Source organism: Panthera tigris, chromosome B3 (genome assembly GCF_018350195.1).
Source record: "Panthera tigris isolate Pti1 chromosome B3, P.tigris_Pti1_mat1.1, whole genome shotgun sequence".
NCBI classification, from domain to species: domain Eukaryota; kingdom Metazoa; phylum Chordata; class Mammalia; order Carnivora; family Felidae; genus Panthera; species Panthera tigris.
This window is the reverse complement of record NC_056665.1, coordinates 29,754,291-29,775,088: the sequence shown is the minus strand read 5'-3', so window position 1 is coordinate 29,775,088 and position 20,798 is coordinate 29,754,291. Positions and strand designations below refer to the sequence as shown.

Genomic DNA, 20,798 nt, shown 5'->3' with positions numbered 1-20,798 from the left:
AACAGCAGCTGTGTTTCCTCTATAATTGAAACAGCCAGAATAGGTTTTAGAATAGTTTAAAAATATCATTCATTAGAAGCAGGTTTCAGAATGAAAAGTAATTGAAATCACCCAAATTTATAGTCTGTTTGTCACAATTTTGTTATTATCGCCATGTAAAAATTTTTATGTTTAAAAAGTATGTTTAGGCAAAATCATAACCTTGGAGTTTAATGAGTCAGCATGTTGTGGTAGAAAATACTATTGACCTTAATTTTAGGTTACAGTTTCTTCTATAAAATGAGCATGTGGACCTAGATAATTTCTTTTTTATTTATTTATTTTCATTTATTTATTTATTTGTTTACTTAAAATCTTATTTTTTTAAATTGACATCCAAAAACAAAAAAATAAAAACAAACAAAAAAAATAAATTGACATCCAAATTAGTAAGTAAGCCATAGAAATCAGATCAGGAAATTCTTTGATTTTTGTATTTAAAAACAACAAAAGGTTGAAGAAATAAAATTTGTTTGTAACATGTGTACTTCTTTATAGAAGTGAGTATGACCAATTGCAATCATGTTTCTACCATGAGCAGAAACCCTTGCAACTGTCTGAATTTTGGTCTCTCTTGTTCATCTACCAAAGCTTTGTGAAAATTTAATAATGATAGATCTTTTTTTTTGTGCAAGGTATAGATTATAAAAGTAGAGAAGGTTTTGACAAAGAGAGAGTAGTACAGATGTGTTCTTTATTTTTTGTACTGCTCCAAGATGCTCAAAGGCTTATGCTGGGAAATAAAATCTGAGAGCTTAAAAGCTGATTTTCATACCCAACTCTGCTCTTCTCCCCATCCAGGACTTAACAGGTGGTGAGGTAAAAAGATATAGTTTGGTCTGAGCATGTGCTGGCTGTGTAATAATTAAAATTCTTTTATTTTTATTTTTCTTTAGCTCTGTCCTTACTATAAAAGTGATTTATTTCTTATCTCATTTGATTAGTACCTTTCTGAGACAAAAAGCCCAGAGAGTTTTCCTCACTGTGCAGGTAGATTCAACTCTTGTTTTGTGAATTTACTGACAAGATTTACCCCTATTTGTGATTTTTGTGTTTGAGCCTTATTAAGTAATCACAGTTCAGTTCTTTGTCTCATGAGTAAAATGCAGTTAATAACACCTGTATTATGTAATTCACATGCTAAGTATAGCCTGATAGTGGAAAGTATCTTTTTTATTTCAGCTAGGATGGCTGACCAGAGCTCCACTGTATAATCAAGAGGCTAAATTTCTAATTATTTTAGTTTGAAGATGTGCCTTTTATGCCGTCATCCACTTCCCTGTATGACTTGCTAAGAATTGACGTTTCAGCAAAACTGTAACCACCACCATTGCATTTCCCCATCTCCTTTATAAATTGGGCTAGAGGATGGGCTAGGGCAGATTGCCTTTTAGAGAGTACGTAGTTAATGAAGCGGTAGCCATCCTCTCACCTTGTTCTCACCAAAGTTTGAGGTGGTTTTGAATTTCTTGTAAAGTTTGTGAGTATGGCTGCAAGAATGAGAGACTGACATCTTGTTCTCTGGCTGGATCTTTGCTATGCTGACTGATTTTGATGCCTTTGGAATGTGTTGAATGAGTTTGGGGGAAAGTATCCTGGGTACACATTGTCTTTCTTTTCCCTGTTTCCCATTTTAGCCTGGGGGGTCTGGATGTGTGGCTCTGGAATATTGGGTATAGAGACTGGTGTATGTATCTGCTTTAGAGATTTCATAACACTATAGGCTTTCTGGCATAACTCATGCCAGCTGGGCTTGAAGGGACTATACGATAATATGTCTTGAAAGGAGATGGGATGGGAGTTATCATTGAGCAAGTAAAGAGGACCTCCAGTGAGTCTGATGATTTATGTGAGGGAAGGAGAGTGGACATTGGTGAAGATGTTGTAGTCAGAGGGGCTTCCTATGGGGACAGTTGGTTAGGTGAGAATATGCAAAATGCTGGTGGAGTTGGGGCAGATACTGGTTGGGTAGAGGGAGCCAGGGTGACCTGAACACTGCCTAGAGAACCACATATGCTACCTGTGCAGAAATCACCATCTACTGCAGAGATCAGTAGAGACCAGTGACCTCAGACTGAGTTAGAGAAAGATTAGGGATATATCTCTGCCTGGCAGCACTTGACTCTCTTGGCAGTCAGCATTACTTTTGTCTCTGGAGAAGGACAGGCTGATGACTATAGCAGGTCACTAATATTTGGTGAACTCTTATAAGTAGAATATTGCTCTGTTCCCACAGCTGCTGCACATGGCAAAGCACATAAAGTTTGTGAATGTAGGAGAGTGAGAAGGAGAGTACAGGGGAAGAAGAGAGGAACCAATGAGAACAAGCCATACCCTTCCCACTACCAGCATCTGCTAAAGGCCATGTAATTCTCACTTGTGCTTAATAGGCAGGTTGACTGTAGGTGGGATTTAAAAACTACGCTTTGATATTTGAATATAATTGGAAAATTGTGGAATTTCACTGAGCATACTCAAGAAGTTTAGTATTCAACTTAGTATTTAAGTAATGTTATAGGGAAAAATATAAAAGTATTCTATGTTTATATCTTGGTGAGTTGAGACTTCTCAGTCCAACAAGGAGTAAATTGAGATGTGAGGAAATGCTTTGGAAGATAATGACACGCACTAAAAAGAAACTTCAAGGGCTTCTAGGTGGCTCATTGGTTGAGCATCTGACTCTTGATTTTGGCTCAGGCTATGATCCCAGGTTGTGGGACCAAACCCTGCCTTGGGCTCTGTGCTGAGCATGGAACCTGCTTAGGATTTTCTCTCTCTCTCCCTCTGCCCCTCTTTCCTGCTCACACTCTCTCTAAAATTAAATAAAAGAAACTTTATACTTAGATATAAGGAGAGTGTCACAGTTGGGAAAATAGAGGTCCAGAGACAGAGAAAGAATACTCGTGGAGATAGGAAGAAGACCAGGAGAATAGGAATGTCCTGAAAGCCATGAAAGAAGTAAGTGGTATTGGAGAGGTCATGAATGATTGCAGTTGAGAGAAAGCTTTTCAGTTTGGCCTTCAAGAACAGTAGATAGGATCAAGGCAAAGATTTGTGTTAACAATTTGAAATTCCTTCTGGTGAGTTCCTTGCCCTTTTTATTTTTGAAAAGTAGGAGGTATGGGCTGTTGGTTGCAGCCCTGAAGGTCACAGTTGTGATGGGAAATTCTTCTCTTTCCTGTATCTTCAGTTTTCCTTATTAGATTCCTTCCTAGTCAGCATTTAACATGCTTATTTCTCTTCCATAGTAGATAAGAACAACAAAAGCCCAAACCCTTTCTCTACTTATCCTTTCATCTCTTATCCCACCCCCATGTTTTTCCTTTCCTTCTTAGTCAAGTTTCATGGAAGAACTTTGTGTATTTGCTGCCTCCATTTCCTTTTCTTCCAGGTACTCATTAGACTACTCCAACCTGGTATAACATCCTATCAGAGCTCCACTTAAGCTCTTATTAAAGTGGTTGTTCCTCTCCGTGTTACTAAGCCCAGTAGATGTTTTTCAGCTCCTTCCATGATCTTTGAGTAGCATTTCACACTGTTGACCACTTCCCTCTTCTTTTAGCACTCTCTCCTTTGACTTTTATGAAATAATCTCTGCTATTTTTTCCTCTTTATTGGCTGCTACTTCTGCCTCTTTTTTTTTTTTTTTTTTTTTTTGGTTTTTTGCTTTTCCCACCTGATCTTTAACTGTTGGGAGGTCATTCAGTCTCCTTTTAGTCCATCTTCTTTTCTCACTATCACATACTTTCTCTCTTGGCAGTTTTCTCCATGCCATGGCTTAATTTACCATTCATTTGCTGATGAGTCTTAGTATGTATCTCTAGCTTACACCTTTCTTCTCACTTTTAGGCCTGTATATCCAACTTGCCTAGTTGGGACCTCCAGTTGGATATCTCACAAGCATATCAAACTGACTTACAAAAAAACTAAGTTCATGATCTCTTCTTCTACCTGAAGATGTATTTCTCTCTCCTGAATGGGCCTCTACCCTGCCCCCCCCCCCCCCCCCCCGCCCTTTACCTCACTCACGCCAGCCACTGTCCAATGAATTACCTCCTAAATCTTTCTAATCTGTCTACTTTCATTTCTCATATTTTATGATTCAGTGTTAAAGTTTAGAGATAGATAGGTTTCATTTTAGTCTGTTTAACATGACACTTAATTGATGATTTATGGTTGACAAATCTTTCTTTCTTATACCTGGTTCTCATATATATTATACTCAATAGAGCATAGATTATTTTCTTTTTGGGTATTTGGAATAACTTAATAACTTGATCTCACAGTTACCATGTCATAACTATTACTGGGGTTAGTTAAATCTGATTTTTCCGAGTTAAGAGCTTAGTTTTTAGGAGTAAGCATCATACCATTTTATACCATACTTCACTCTTATTTATTTAGGTATAAGTGTAACTTTAAAAAATGTTTTATTAGTTACAGGTGTACTATATAGTGATAACAACAGTTCCTTACATTATCTGGTGCTCATAATGACATGTACACTCCTTAATCCCAATCACCTATTTAACACCCCCCCCCCCATCCTCTACCCTCTGGGAACCATCAATTCTCTATAATTTAGAGTCTGTATCTTGGTTTCTGTCTCTTTTTTTCCCTTTGCTTGCCTGTTTTGGTTTTTAAATACCACATGTGAGTGAAATCATATGGTATTTGTCTTTGACTGACTTATTTCGCTTAGCATTGTACTCTCTAGCTTCATCTATGTCATTGTAAATGGCAAGCTTTCATTCTTTTTGATGGGTCAATAAAATTCCATTGTATGTATATACCACATCTCATCTTTATCCATTCATCAGTCGATGGACATTTGGGCTCTCTCCATAGTTTGGTTATTGTTGATAATGCTGCTATAAACATTCCAGTGCATGTACCCCTTCAAATATGTATTTTTGTATCCTTTGGGTAAATACCTAATAGTGCCATTGCTGGATCATAGGGTAGTTTTAGTTTTAGTTTTAGTTTTTTGAGGAACCTCTGTTGTCCAGAGTGGCTGTACCAGTTTGCATTCCCACCAACAGTGCCAGAGGGTTCCCCTTTCTATGCATCCTCACCAATACCTATTGTTTCTCATATTGTTAATTTTAGCCATTTTGTTAGGTGTGAGGTAGTGTCTCACCTCACAAATGAAATTGTGGTTTTGATTTGTATTTTCCTGATGATGACTGATGTTGAACATTTTGTATGTGTCTGTTAGCCATCTGGATGTCTTTGGAAAAGTATCTGTTCATACACCTTCTCATTTCTTTACTGGGTTATTTGTTTTTTGGGGGTGTGGAGTTTAATAAGTTCCTTATAGATTTTGGATACTAACTCTTTATCAGAAAGGTTGTTTGCATATATCTACTCCCATTCTGTAGGGTACCTTTTAGTTTTGTTGATTATTTCCTTTGCTGTGAAGCTTTTTATCTTTTTTTTTTTTTTTTTTTTTTTTTTTTTTTTTGAGAGGGCACAAGGGAGCCAGCGGCAGAGAGAGAGAAGTGGTGTTCACCTGGAGCTCATGTTTTACCTGCAGTGGGGCTGGAACTTGTCTGAAGTGGAGCTCGAGCTTGCCCAAAGTGGTATTCAAGCTCATCCAGTATTGGACTCAAACTCACAAACTGTGAGATCACGACCTGAGCCAAAGTCAGATGCTTAATGACTGAGCCACCCAGGCACCCAGAAGCTTTTTATCTTGATGAGGTCCCAGTAGTTCATGTTTGCTTTTGTTTCCCTTGCCTTCAGCCACCTGTCTAGCAAGAAGTTGCTCCTGTGGAGGTCAAAAGGTTGCTGGCTGTGGTCTCCTCTAGCATTTCAGTAGCTTCTTGTTTCATGTTTAGGTCTTTCATTCATTTTGAATTTATTTTTGTGTATGGCGTAAGAGAGTGGTTGAGTTTCATTCTTTCCATGTCACCATCTGGTTTTCCAAGTACCATTTACTGAAGAGACTTTTTTCCATTGGATATTCCTTCCTGCTTATATAGTTGTGGGTTCATTTCTGGGTTTTCTATTCTATTCCATTGATCTATGTGTCTGTTTTTGTGCCAGTACCATACTGTCTTGATGACAACAGCATTGTAATATAGCTTGAAATCCAGAATTTTGATGCCTCCAGTTTTGTTTTTCTTTTCCAAGATTGCTTTGGCTATTCAGAGTCTTTCTGATTCCGTGGCAATTTTAGGATTGTTTGTTCTAGCTCTACGAAAAATGCTGATGGTATTTTGATAGGGATTGCATTAAATGTGGATTGCTTTGGGTAGTATAAACATTTTAACAATGTTTGTTCTTCCAGTCCATGAACATGGAATACTTTTCCATTTCTTTATGTCTTCTTTAATTTCTTTCATAAGTGTTCTATAGTTTTCAGAGAACAGATCTCTTACCTCTTTAGTTAGCTTTATTCCTAGATATCTTACTGGTTTTGGTGCAGTTGCAAATGGGATAGATTCTTTGATTTCTTTTTCTGGTGCTTCTTTATTGGTCTATAGAAATACAACAGAGTTCTGCATATTGATTTTATATCCTTTGACTTTGCTGAATTCAGTCTTAGTTCTCACAGTTTTTAGTGGAGTCTTTTGGTTTTTCTACATAGAGTATCATGTCATCTACAAATAGTGAAAGTTTTGACTTCTTCCTTGCTGATCTGTATGCCCCTTATTTCTTTTGTTGTCTGATTACTGAGGCTAAGACTTCCAGTACTATGTTAAATAATAATGGTGAGAATAGACATCCTTGTCTTGTTTCTGGCAGTAGGGGAAAGGCTCTCAGTTTTTTTTTTTTTTTTTTTTTTTTTTTTGCCAAGGAGGATAATATTAGCTGTGAGTCTTTTGTATATGGCCTTTATGATGTAGAGGTGTGTTCTATCTATCCCTACTTTGTTGAGGGTTTTTAAGTCAAGAATGGATGCTGTTAGTTACTTTATCTATTGACAGGATCATATGGTTCTTATCTTTTATTAATGTAGTGTATCATGCTGATTGATTTGTGAATATTGAACCAGCACTTTAGCCCAGGAGTAAATCCCACTTGATCATGGTAAATAATTCTTTTGGAATTCAGTTAGCTAGTATCTTGTTAAGAGTTTTGCATTCATGTTCATCAAGGATATTGGTCTATAATTCTCCTTTTTAGTGGGGACTTTGTCTGGTTTTGGAATCAAGGTAATGCTGGTTTTGTAGAGTGAGTTTGGAAATTTTACTGCATTTCTATTTTTGGGAACAGTTTGAGGAGAAAAGGTATTAATGTTTGGTAGAATTCCCCTGGGAAACCATCTGGGCCAGGACTCTTGTTTGCTGGGAGATTTTTTGATTACTGTTTCAGTTTCTTTGCTGGTTATGGGTCTGTTCAAATTTTCTTTTTCTTCCTGTTTCACAGTTTTGGTGGTTTGCGAGCTTCTAGGAATTTGTCCATTTCTTCCAGATTGCCCAGTTTGTTGTCATATAATTTTCCATAGTATTCTCTTATAATTGTTTGAATTTCTGTGGTGTTGGTTGTGATTGCTCCTCTTCTATTCGTGATTTGATCTCTTTGGGTCCTTTCTCTTTTTGATAAGTCTACCTAGGGGGTTATCAATTTAGTTTATTCTTTCAAACACCAGCTCTTGTTGATCTGTTCTACCAGGTTTGGTTTTTTTTTTTTGGTATCAATTATTTCTGTTCTAATCTTTATTATTTCTCTTCCACTGGCTTTACACTTTATTTGCTGTTCCTTTTCTAGTTCCTTTGTGTGTAAAGTTAGGTTGTGTATTTGGAACATTTCTTCCTTCTTTAGGAAGGCCTGGATTGCAATAACTTCCCTCTTAGGACTGCCTTTGCTGCATCCCAAAGGTTTTGGACTGTCGTAGTTTCATTTTCCTTTGCTTCCATGTATTTAAAATTTCTTCTTTAAACTTAACAGGAACCCATGGGGGAGGGGAAGGAAAAAAAAAAGGAGAGAGGTTAGAGTGGGAGAGAGCCAAAGCATAAGAGACTCTTAAAAACTGAGAACAAACTGAGGGCTGATAGGGGGTGGGAGGGAGGGGAGGATGGGTGATGGGTATTGAAGAGGGCATCTTTTGGGATGAGCACTGGGTGTTTTTTTTTTTTTTTTATAATGCTCATAGATTTTATTATGAAATTAACATTCATAGCTATGATATACACACATTATCACAGCTTACACATATTCTGAAACTAAAAACAGAGCTGGGATGTAGAAGGTCCAACTTTGCAGTTTTAGAAAGCAGCAGGGCCAGAATTATCAACACAGAATCGAAATGAGCTACAGGGAAAATAGTATCCTTGAGTTACACTTTGTCTTCTCTTTGCACTGGCCATGTACTCTTAACTGTTCAGTGTCAATGAATTTTTGTTTGTCACATGATTTTTGTAACAGCAACTGCCCTGTACTTCTCACAGCATTTCTTCAATGGTAAAATCTCTCATAATTCTCATTTCTTAAGAAAAAAAATTAGAACAGAAATATTCACATGGACAGCATAGCCAGGTAGTCAGCACAGTAGGCCTGAGGCTGGAAAAGACAGGTACCCAAAGGCCCATTTATACATGCTTTTGCTCTAGATTATCAGCTTCCTTGGACATCAAAGGTCTATAATGGTATCAGAATTTAAGGAGCCACAGGGAATCAATGGGTGACTTTAAGATTCTTTTCATGTTTGAGATGACATGATAGTTAAGACAAGTAAACTGCCCTTGAGGAGAAGGTGCTAATTATAGTACATGCATCCTTTGTATATCCCCATGCACTGTGCTTATAGGCGCTTATCCCTTACTTAGAATATGCAATGTTGTTTTCAACAACTATGAACTGAGTGTCTAAGAAGTTAGATCATGGGGTAAAAAAAGAAACACATTTCTCAGCCTTCTTAAGACTGAGAATCTTATGGGAACACCTATACTTCTGACTCAGTCACACAACAAAATATGAAATTAGTCCCAAGAAAAAGCTTCAGAAGAAAAGAGATACATGGGGTTATGTGTAATGATCAAGAGAAGATTTCCCATATTCAAGGGCAAAGCAAGCTTTCCTAAGAAAACACTTTTGAGCTAAGACAGGAGGCCTGACTAGGAGCAAAGTCTATAAGAGGGAGAAGGAAGCATGTGTGTAAAAAGGAGTAAATGTTTCCAGACGATGTAGTTGGAGGAAGCAGAACACCGCTGAGGGGCTGTAAGAAGGTTTGAGTGACAGAACAGGGTGAGAGGTCTGGTCTGGGAAGAGGCTACCAAGCCACATAGGGGCCAGACCATGATCTTATGTATTGCAGGCTGTTTTGTTTTTTTTTTCAATATATGAAATTTATTGTCAAATTGGTTTCCATACAACAGGAGCACTGGGTGTTGTTTGGAAACCAATTTGACAATAAATTTCATATATTGAAAAAAAAAATAAACTAAAAATAAAAAGAATAAAAATAAAAAAAATAAAATTTCTTCTTTAATTTCCTGGTTAACCCATTCATTCTTTAGTAGGATGTTCTTTAAATTTTTTTTTTAATGTTTATTTATTTTTGAGAGAGAGAGAGAGAGCACAAGCAGGGGAAGGGCAGAGAGAGGGAAACACAGAATCTGAAGCAGGCCCCAGGCTCTGAGCTGTTAGCACAGAGCCTAACGTGGGACTCGAACCCACAAACCATGAGATCTGACCTGAGCCGAAGTCGGACACTTAACCGACTGAGTCACCCACTCACCTCAGTAGGATGTTCTTTAGTCTCCAAGTATTTGATGGCTTTTCAAATTTTTTCTTGGGGTTGATGTCGTTTCATAGTGTTGTGATCTGAAAATATGCATGGTATGATCTTGATCTTTTTTGTATCAGTCGAGGGCTGATTTGTGACCTGGTACGTGATCTATTCTGGAGAATGTTTCATGTACACTTGAGAAGAATGTGTATTCTGCTTTAGGATGAGATGTTCTGAATATATCTGTTAAGTCCATCTGGTCCAATGTGCCATTCAAAGCCATTGTTTCCTTGATGATTGTCTGCTTAGATGATCTGTCCATTGCTTTAAGTGGGGTGTTAAAGTCCCCTTCTATTTTATTATCATCAATGAATTTCTCTTTTTTTCAATTTTATTTTTTTAATTTACATCCAAATTAGTTAGCATATAGTGTAACAGTGATTTCAGGAGTAGATTCCTTAATGCCCCTTACCCATTTAGCCCATTCCTCCTCCCACAACCCCTCCAGTAGCCCTCTGTTTGTTCTCCATATTTAAGAGTCTCTTATGTTTTGACCCCCTCCCTGTTTTTATATTATTTTTGCTTCCCTTCCCTTATGTTCATCTGTTCTGTGTCTTAAAGTCCTCATATGAGTGAAGTCATATGATATTTGTCTTTCTCTAATTTTGCTTAGCAGAATACCCTCTAGTTCCATCCACGTAGTTGCAAATGGCAAGACTTCATTCTTTTTGATTGCCGAGTAATACTCCATTGTGTGTGTGTGTGTGTGTGTGTGTGTGTGTGTATGTGTGTGTGTGTGTATGTGTGTGTGTGTGTGTGTGTGTGTGTGTATGCACCACATTTTCTTTATCCATGCATCCATAGATGGACATTTGGGCTCTTTCCATACTTTGGCTGTTGTTGATAGTGCTGCTATAAACATGGGGGTGCATGTGTCCCTTTGAAACAGCATACCTGTATCCCTTGGGTAAATACCTAATAGTGCAATTGCTGGGTCGTAGGGTAGTTCTTTTTTTAATTTTTTGAGGAACCTCCATACTGTTTTCCAGAGTGGCTGCACCAGTTTGCATTCCCACCAACAATGCAAAAGAGATCCTCTTTCTCCACATCCTTGCCAACATCTGTTGTCGCCTGATTGTTAATGTTGGCCATTCTGACAGGTGTAAGGTGGTATCTCATTGTGGTTTTGATTTATATTTCCCTGATGATGAGTGAAGTTGAGCATTTTTTCATGTGTCGGTTGGCCATCTGGCTGTCGTCTTTGGAGAAGTACCTATTCATGTCTTTTGCCCATTTCTTCACTGGATTATTTGTTTTTTGGGTGTTGAGTTTGATAGATTTTGGATACTAACCCTTTATCTGATGTGTCGTTTGCAAATATCTTCCCCCATTCTGTTGGCTGCCTTTTAGTTTTGCTGATTGTTTCATTTGCTGTGTAGAAACTTTTTATTTTGATGAGGTCCCAAGAGTTCATTTTTGCTTTTGTTTCCCTTGCCTCCGGAGACGTGTTGAGTAAGAAGTTGCTGCGGCCAAGATCAAAGAGGTTCTTGCCTGCTTTCTCCTCGAGGATTTTGATGGCTTCCTGTCTTACATTTAGGTCTTTCATCCATTTTGAATTTATTTTTGTGAATGGTGTAAGAAAGTGGTCTAGTTTCATTCTTCTGCATGTTGCTGTCCAGCTCTCCCAGCCCCATGTGTTAAAAGAGACTGTTTTTTTTCCTATTGGATATTCTTTCCTGCTTTGTCAAAGATTAGTTGGCTATATATTTGTGAGTCCATTTCTGGGTTCTCTATTCTGTTCCATTGATCTGAGTGTGTGTTTTTGTGCCACAATGAGTTTCTTTTTAAAAAAATTTTTTTTTTAACATTTGTTTATTTTCGAGAGACAGATCACAAGTGGGAGAGGGGCAGAGACAGAGAAAGACACAGAATCTGAAGCAGGCTCCAGTCTCTGAGCTGTCAGCTCGAGCCTGATGTGGGGCTCAAACCCACAACTGTGAGATCATGACCTGGGTTGAAGTTGGACGCCCAAACGACTGAGCCACCCAGGCGCCCCCACAATGGGTTTCTTTATGTTTGTTTTTAATTGAGTTATATATTTGGGTGCTTTCAAATTGGGGGCATAAATATTTATAACTGTTAGATCTTCTTTCCTTCTTGTTGATGGAAAGACCCCTTAATTATGATATAATGCCCTTCTTTATCTCTTGTTACAGTCTTTGATTTAAAAATCTACCTTGTCTGAAATAAGTATGGCTACTGCAGCTTTCTTTTGATGTCCATTAGCATAATAGATCGTTCTCCATCCCCTTACTTTCAATCTGCAGACATCCTTAGGTGTAAAATGAGTCTCTTGTGGCAGCATATAGACTACTTTTATTTTTTTTTAATCCATTCTAATACCCTGTGTCTTTTGATTCGAGCATTTAGTCCATTTAATTTCAGGGTGATTATTGAAAGATATGAATTTAGTGCCAGTGTGTTACCTGTAGAGTTAGTGTTTTTGGTGATACTTTTCAGTCCTTTTTAGTCTTTGTTGCTTTGGTATTTTAATTTCTCCAAAGAGTCTCCCTTAAAATTTCTTGCAGGGCTGGTTTAATGGTCATGAACTCCTTTAGTTTTTCTTTGTCTGGGAAACTCTTATCTCTCCTTCTGTTTTGAATGACAGCCTTGCTGAATAAAGAATTCTTGGCTGTATATTTATCCTGTTTAGCACATTGAATATATTCCTGCCGTACCTTTCTGACCTGCCAAGTTTCTGTATACAGATCTTCTGTGAACGTGTAGGTTAAGGGCTTTTTTCCCCTTGCTGCTTTCAGGATTCCTTTCTTGCCTGTGCATTTTGTGAATTTGAGTATGATTTGCCTTGGCAGTCGTTGGCTTTTTTTTTTCTTTTTTTTTCAACATTTATTCATTTTTTTAATATGAAATTTATTGTCAAAGGCACTGTGCTAACTACTTCACCCAGATCATCACACTTAATCCACACAATATTCCCACAGACCAGTGCTGTTCTTCCTATTTTCAGAAAGAAGTCCAGGGTTTAGAGAGGTTAAATACGGTAGAGTAAGGGCCTCAATCCAGGCAGCCCCCCTGCTGAGCCTGAGCCTTTAACTACTTTACTACACTGTAGTGAGGGTTAATCAAGATGACACGTGAAAGTGCTTGGAAATTAGAAAGCACTAAACAAGTGTGAGGGAATTTTTATTGCCACTTCCAGATACTTAGACAAGTGACCATGATTAGCCTTCATCCAATGTTAATAATTTAAACATTGTTTCCCCTTGTAACAGCTATTCAAAAGACAATGCTTCATATACAGCAAAAGGTGCAAAAGTACCTGTGAAGGTGTTGTTGTTTTTTTAATATGAAATTTATTGTCAAATTAGTTTCCATACAACAATGCTCATCCCAACAGGTGCCCTCCTTAATGCCCATCACCCACTTTCCCCTCCCTCCCACTCCCTATCAACCCTCAGTTTATTCTCAGTTTTTAAGAGTCTCTTATGGTTTGCCTTGTTCCCTCTCTGTAACTTTTTTCCCCCCTTCCCCTCCCCCATGGTCTTCTGTTAAGTTTCTCAGGATCCACATAAGAGTGAAAACATATGGTATCTTTCTCTGTATGACTTATTTCACTTAGCATAACACTCTTCAGTTCCATCCATGTTGCTACAAAAGGCCATATTTCATTCTTTCTCATTGCCAAGTAGTATTCCATTTTATATATATACACCATAATTTCTTTATCCATTCATCAGTGATGGACATTTAGGCTCTTTCCATAATTTGGCTATTGTTGAAAGTGCTGCTATAAACATTGGGGTACAAGTGCCCTTATGTATGAGTACCCCTGTACCCCTTGGGTAAATTCCTAGCAGTGCTATTGCTGGGTCATAGGGTAGGTCTATTTTTAATTTTTTGAGGAAGCTCCACACTGTTTTCCAGAGTGGCTGCACCAGTTTGCATTCCCACCAACAGTGCAAGAGGGTTCCCATTTCTCCACATCCTTGCCAGCATCTATAGTCTCCTGATTTGTTCATTTTAGCCACTCTGACTGGTGTGAGGTGGTATCTGAGTGTAGTTTTGATTTGTATTTCCCTGATGAGGAGTGACATTGAGCATCTTTCCATGTACCTGTTGGCCATATGGATGTCTTCTTTAGAGAAGTGTCTATTTACGTGTTCTGCCCATTTCTTCATAGGATTATTTGTTTTTCGGGTGTGGAGTTTGGTGAGTTCTTTATAGATTTTGGATACTAGCCCTTTGTCGTCTGATATGTCATTTGCAACTATTGTCTCCCATTCTGTTGGTTGCTTTTTAGTTTTGTTGATTGTTTCCTTTGCAGTGCAGAAGCTTTTTATTTTCATGAGGTCCCAATAGTTCATTTTTGCTATAATTTCCTTGCCTTTGGAAATGTGTCAAGTAAGAAATTGCTGCGGCTGAGGTCAAAGAGGTGTTTTCCTGCTTTCTCCTCTAGGGTTTTGTTGGTTTTCTGTCTCACCAGGAAATGTCCTTCATCCATTTTGAGTTTATTTTTGTGAATGGTGTAAGAAAGTGGTCTAGTTTCATTCTTCTGCATGTTGCTGTCCAGTTCTCCCAGCACCATTTGTTAAAGAGACTGTTTTTCTTTTCCATTGGATATTCTTTCCTGCTTTGTCAAAGATTAGTTGGCCATACTTTCGTGGGTCCAATTCTGGAGTCTCTATTCTATTCCACTGGTCTACGTGTCTGTTTTTGTGGCAATACCATGCTGTCTTAATGACTACAGGTTTGCAGTAGAGGCTAAAGTCTGGGATTGTGATGCCTCCCACTTTGGTCTTCTTCTTCAATACTACTTTGGCTATTCAGGGCCTTTTGTGGTTCCATACAAATTTTAGGATTGCTTATTCTAGCTTCGAGAAGAATGCTGGTACAACTTTGATTGGGATTGCATTGAATGTGTAGATAGCTTTGGGTAGTATTGACATTTTGACAATATTTATTCTTCCAATCCATGAGCACGGAATGTTTTTCCATTTCTTTGTATCTTCTTCAATTTCCTTCATAAGCTTTCTATAGTTTTCAGCATACAGATCTTTTACATCTTTGGTTAGGTTTATTCCTATGTATTTTATGTTTCTTGGTGCAATTGTGAATGGGATCAATTTCTTTATTTGTCTTTCTGTTGCTTCATTATTAGTGTATAAGAATGCAACTGATTTCTGTGCATTGATTTTGTATCCTGCAACTTTGCTGAATTCATGTATCAGTTCTAGCAGACTTTTGGTGGAGTCTGTCGGGTTTTCCATGTATAATAGCATGTCATCTGCAAAAAGTGAAAGCTTGACTTCATCTTTGCCAATTTTGATGCCTTTGATTTCCTTTTGTTGTCTGATTACTGATGCTAGCACTTCCAACACTATGTTAAACAACAGCGGTGAGAGTGGACATCCCTGTCGTGTTCCTGATCTCAGGGGGAAAGCTCTCAGATTTTCTCCATTGAGGATGATATTAACTGTGGGCTTTTCATAAATGGCTTTTATGATGTTTAAGTATGTTCCTTCTGTCCCGACTTTCTCGAGGGTTTTTATTAAGAAACGATGCTGAATTTTGTCAAATGCTTTTTCTGCATCGATTGACAGGATCATATGGTTCTTATCCTTTGTTTTATTAATGTGATGTATCACATTGACTGATTTATGAATATTGAACCAGCCCTATAGCCCAGGAATGAATCCCACTTGATCATGGTGAATAATTCTTTTTGTATGCTGTTGAATTCGATTTGCTAGTATCTCGTTGAGAATTTTTGCATCCATATTCATCTGGGATATTGGCCTGTGGTTCTCTTCTTTTGCTGGGTCTCTTTCTGGTTTGGCAGTCAAAGTAATGCTGGCTTCATAGAATGAGTCTGGAAGTTTTCCTTCCCTTTTTCTTTTTTGGAACAGCTTGAGAAGGATAGGTATTAACTCTGCTTTAAATGTCTGGTAGAATTCCCCAGGGAAGCCATCTGATCCTGGACTCTTATTTGTTGAGAGATTTTTGATAACTGATTCAATTTCTTTGCCAGTTATGGGTCTCTTCAAATTTTCTATTTCTTCCTGAGTTTTGGAAGTGTGTGGGTGCTTAGGTATTTGTCCATTTCTTCTAGGTTGTCCAGTTTGTTGGCATATAATTTTTCATAGTATTCCCTGATAATTACTTATATTTCTGAGGGATTGATTATAGTACTTATATTTTCATTCATAATTTTATCTATTTGGGTCCTCTCCCTTTTCTTTTTGAGAAACCTGGCTGGAGGTGTATCAATTTTGTTTATTTTTTCAAGAAACCAACTCTTGGTTTTATTGATCTGCTGTAAATGGCATGGTGGGTCATAGTGAGACTGCGTTCTTCTTCATGGCTGTGCCCTTAGTTCCTGATAGCTGGCCCAAAGCTCTGAAGCTATTAAGCCTTCAGACAAAGACGCACCAGCTTCTGGATTGCAATGTATTTTCCTCTCAGGACTGCCTTCGCTGCATCCCAAAGCATTTGGATTGTTGTATTTTTATTTTCATTTGTTTCTATATATTTTTTTAATTTCTTCTCTAATCGCCTGGTTGACCCATTCATTCTTTAGTAGGCTGTTCTTTAACCTCCATACTTTTGGAGGTTTTCCACACTTTTTCCTGTGGTTGATTTCAAGCTTCATAGCATGTGGTCTGAAAGTGTACATGGTATGATCTTACTTCTTTATACTTATGAAGGGCTGTTTTGTGACCCAGTATGTGATCTATCTTGGAGAATCTTCCATGTGCACTTGAGAAGAAAAGTATCTTCTGTTGCTTTGGGATGCAGAGTTCTAAATATATCTGTCAAGTCCATTTGGTCCAATGTATCATTCAGGGCCCTTGTTTCTTTATTGATCCTGTGTCTAGATGATCTGTCCATTACTGTAAGTGGAGTATTAAAGTCCTCTGCAATGACCACATTCTTATCAATAAGGTTGCTCATGTTTGTGATTGTTTTATATATTTGGGGGCTCCCATATTCAGCACGTAGACATTTATAATTGTTAGCTCTTCTGATGGATAGACCCTGTAATTATTATATAATGCCCTTCTTCATCTCTTGTTATAGCCTTTAATTTACAGTCTAGTTTGTCTTATATAAGTTTGGCTACTCCAGCTTTCTTTTGAGTTCCAGTAGCATGATAGATAGTTCTCCATCCCATCACTTTCAATCTGACGGTGTCCTCGTGTCTAAAATGAGTCTCTTGTAGACAGCAAATAGATGGGTCTTGTTTTTTTATCCATTCTGATACCCTATGTCTTTTGGTTGGCGCATTTAGTCCATTTACATTCAGTGTTATTATAGAAAGATACGGGTTTAGAGTCATTGTGATGTGTGTAGGTTTCATGCTTGCAGTGATGTCTCTGGTACTTTGTGGTCCTTGCGACATTTCACTCACAGAATCCCCCTTAGGATCTCTTGTAGGGCTGGTTTATTGGTGATGAATTCCTTCAGTTTTGTTTGTTTGGGAAGACCTTTATCTCTCCTTCTATTCTAAATGACAGATTTGCTGGATAAAGGATTCTTGGCTGCATATTTTTTCTGTTCATCACATTGAAGATTTCCTGCCATTCCTTTCTGGCCTGCCAAGTGTCAGTAGATAGGTCTGCTACTACCCTTAGGCATTTACCTTTGTAAGTTAGAGTGTGTTTATCCCTAGATGCTTTCAGAATTCTCTCTTTATCCTTGTATTTTGCCAGTTTCACTATGATATGTTGTGCAGAAGATTGATTCAAGTTTTGTGTGAAGGGAGTTCTCTGTGCCTCTTGGATTTCAATGCTTGTTTCCTTCCCCAGATCAGGGAAGTTCTCAGCTATGATTTGTTCAAGTACACCTTCAGCCCCTTTTTCTCTCTTTTTCTTCTGGAATTCTTTTGATAGGGATATTGTTCCATTTGATTACATCACTTAGTTCTCTAATTCTCCCCTCATACTCCTGGATTTTTTATCTCTCTTTTTCTTAGCTTTTTCTTTTTCCATAATTTTATCTTCTAATTCACCTTCTCTTCTCTGCCTCTTCAGTCTGTGCTATGGCCACCTCCATTTTATTTTGCACCTCATTTATAGCATTTTTTAGCTCCTCCTAACTATATCTTAGTCCCTTTATCTCTGTGGCAATAGATTCTCTGCTCTCCTTTATGTTTTTTTCAAGCCCAGCAATTAATTTTATGACTATTATTTTAAATTCTTGTTCCATTATATTGCTTACATCATTTTTGATCAATTCGTTAGTTGTTGCTACTTCCTGGAGTTCCTTTTGAGGAGAATTCTTCTGTTTCTTCATTTTGGGTAGATCCTGCGGTATCTCCAAACTGCAGGGCACTTCCACTGTGCTCTCCAGAGTAACTTGTCTTGTTGGTAACTTCCGCTGTGTTCTCCAGAGTAACTTGTCAGACTGGTGTGTACCTTATCTTCCCCTCTCTTAGGGGCAGGACTCACTGTGGAGTGGTGTGGCCCCTGTCTGGGCTGCTTGCATACTGCAAGGCTTGTGGTGCTGCTTTGATGGGATCTGGCCAAGGGCGTATTAGACAGGGTGGATCCACAAGGTGCACAGTGGCGGGAGGGCCAGGCTTAGCTTGCTTTGCCGTAGGTGGTCCCCTGTGGGAGGGTCCTGAAGCACCAGGAGGGAGGCTGGCCCCTAGGAGGGATGTATCCACAGAAGCATGGCATTGGGTGTTTGCGGGGTGCAAGGAAGTTTGGTGACGGGAACTGGTTCCCTGTGGACTTTCGTCTGGGGGATGGGAGAGGGAAATGGTACTTGCTAGTGCCTTTGTTCCCCCGCTGAGCTGAGCTCTGTCCTTCTGGGACTCAACAACTCTCCCTCCCGGCATCCTTTTGCCCTCTCCACTCTCAGAGAGTAGAGCTTTTGAGTTTTAACATTCCAGATGTTAAGTCCCAGTGGCTATTAGAACTCATGCAGTCCGGCCTCTCTGCTTTTGCAAGCCAGACTTTGGGGGCTCTGCCTTGCAGGTTGGGCTGCCCCTCCACTGCCCTGGCTCTCTCCTGCCAGTCCGTGTAGCATGCACCGCCTCTCTGCCCTTGCTACCCTCTTCTGCGGGCCTCTTGTTCATGCTTGGCTCTGGAGAGTCCGTTCTGGTGTTTTTCTGAGTTATTTAGGCAGATGTGGGTGGAATCTAAGTGATCAGGAGGATGAGGTGAGCTCAGAGTCCTCCTACACCTCCAACCTCCTCTTCTTTTCTTTTCTTGGATTTAGTTTGTTATTTTTTAGCTTCTTAAGTTGTAAAGTTAAGTTTTTGATTTGAGATCTTTCTAGTTTTTTATGTAAGCATTTATAGCTATAAATTTCCCTCTGAGTACTGCTTTAGATATGTCTCTTAAGTTTTAATCTGTTGTATTGTTACTTTCATTTGTGTCTGTTTTCTGTTACCTCTTGTGATATTTTTCTTGGCCAATTTATTGTTTAAATTCAACAAATTTGTGAATTTTCTAGTTTTAACTTTGTTATCAGTTAACTTTATTCTGCTTTGGTTGGAGAAGATACCTTGTATGATGTCCATCTTTTTAAGCCATCTTTTTAAATGGAGACTTATTATGTGTGTCCTAATGTGTGTTGTATCTTGGAGAATGTCTAGAGTAGGGATTCTTAACCTTGAATTCTTAGACCTGTGTTTGTAAATCATCTGTAGGTATTGAAATTATTTTGTTCATGTATGTTGTTTTGGGTAGGAGTTCCATAACTTTCATGAAATTCTTAAAGATGATTGTCACCTTAAAAGGATGTATCACAGATTCTTGATTAATCTATTCTACTTACACCCTGGATGAGAAACATGGATGATAAAGCATAATAGAGGGATGATGTTACAGACTTGGAAATTTAACTCTCTCTCTGAAAAGTTAAAAAGGGCTATCTTAGATAGCCATCTCAGGAAAGGCTTAGTTATCTAGTCTCCTGTCAAGATGATGAGACCCATTAGAAATGCCCCTGCTTTTGTCTTCTCTATTCCATGGTGCCAATAATTTAGTCACAATTTTTGATTGTGGCAACATGTTAGATCTGCAAATTCTCAGTCTCTTTCTAACCATGCTTGTGGCTTCAGCCTGTCTATAAACTGCCTCATCTTGAATCCTGTTCACTTGCTCTCATCCCCTCCATGAATCCTGTCAAGGTTTTGCTCATTTCTTATTTCCTGGTATTCTGACAATGCCTTCCAATAACAGGCTTCAATACCTATAAACCTGCTCTGCTGCATCTCTGACTTGGGCTTCTTTTTGGAATGACTCTTGTCACAATTAAATTAGGTGAACATTTCCTTATCTTTTCATGATTCCCATAAAAAATTAAATATATTGCAATTATAAAATAGGAAGACTGAATCAAACAAGGCAAGAACATTAAGAAGGTAAACCTTGAATTCCTAATGTTTGCTGAGTTTTATTCTTTTGGTGAAGTTTTGTTTCTTTGGTGAAAACTATTTAATAGGAATTTATTCGTCCCCTGTGGGCACATCAAGGAATTTGAGCTGATGGTGTTAGGAAACAGAGAGAGAAATCTTTAGGAAATGGATTTTTATAAAATTGTATCCCAGGAAATTCTGTCCAGTGTTCTTTAGCAAGAGGCTTCTTATTTCCCCTTCAGAAGAGGATAAGACAGTCATTTGAGTGGGGTATAGCTACACTGTCATGTAGTTGCTCTACACCCATTCCTCTTTTTCTCACTGTTTTTAAATATTTAATAGAGGCACAGTCATGGAAATGATGGTTTGCGAAAGTTATCCATGAAGATGTGCTGCCAGTGAGCTCAAATTACAAAGTGCATTGATAATGGTAACAATATCAGAAATACAATAATTAGCTCTTATATGGCTGATCTGTGTAGTTCTCTTAGTTGTTATATACACTAACGTCTTGGGTGAACATTCCTGTAAGCTATTTCAATTTAGTTGGAATGCTGTAATTATCGATTATGGGACTGAAGTCCTTATGACAGTGTGCTCTTCATTTCATTAGGTGATAGTGAAAGAATGAAGTAGCATAATTTACCATATTAATTTACCAATTATCCTCCAATAAAATAATAAGTGAAATTGAAT

The 20,798-nt window shown here is 38.2% G+C and overlaps 1 protein-coding gene across 7 annotated transcripts in view; it reads left to right on the top strand.

Moving 5' to 3' along the window:
* SCAPER (S-phase cyclin A associated protein in the ER) overlaps nucleotides 1–20,798 on the top strand; it is a 549,552-nt gene that overhangs the window by 76,835 nt on the left and 451,919 nt on the right. The window lies entirely within an intron of this gene.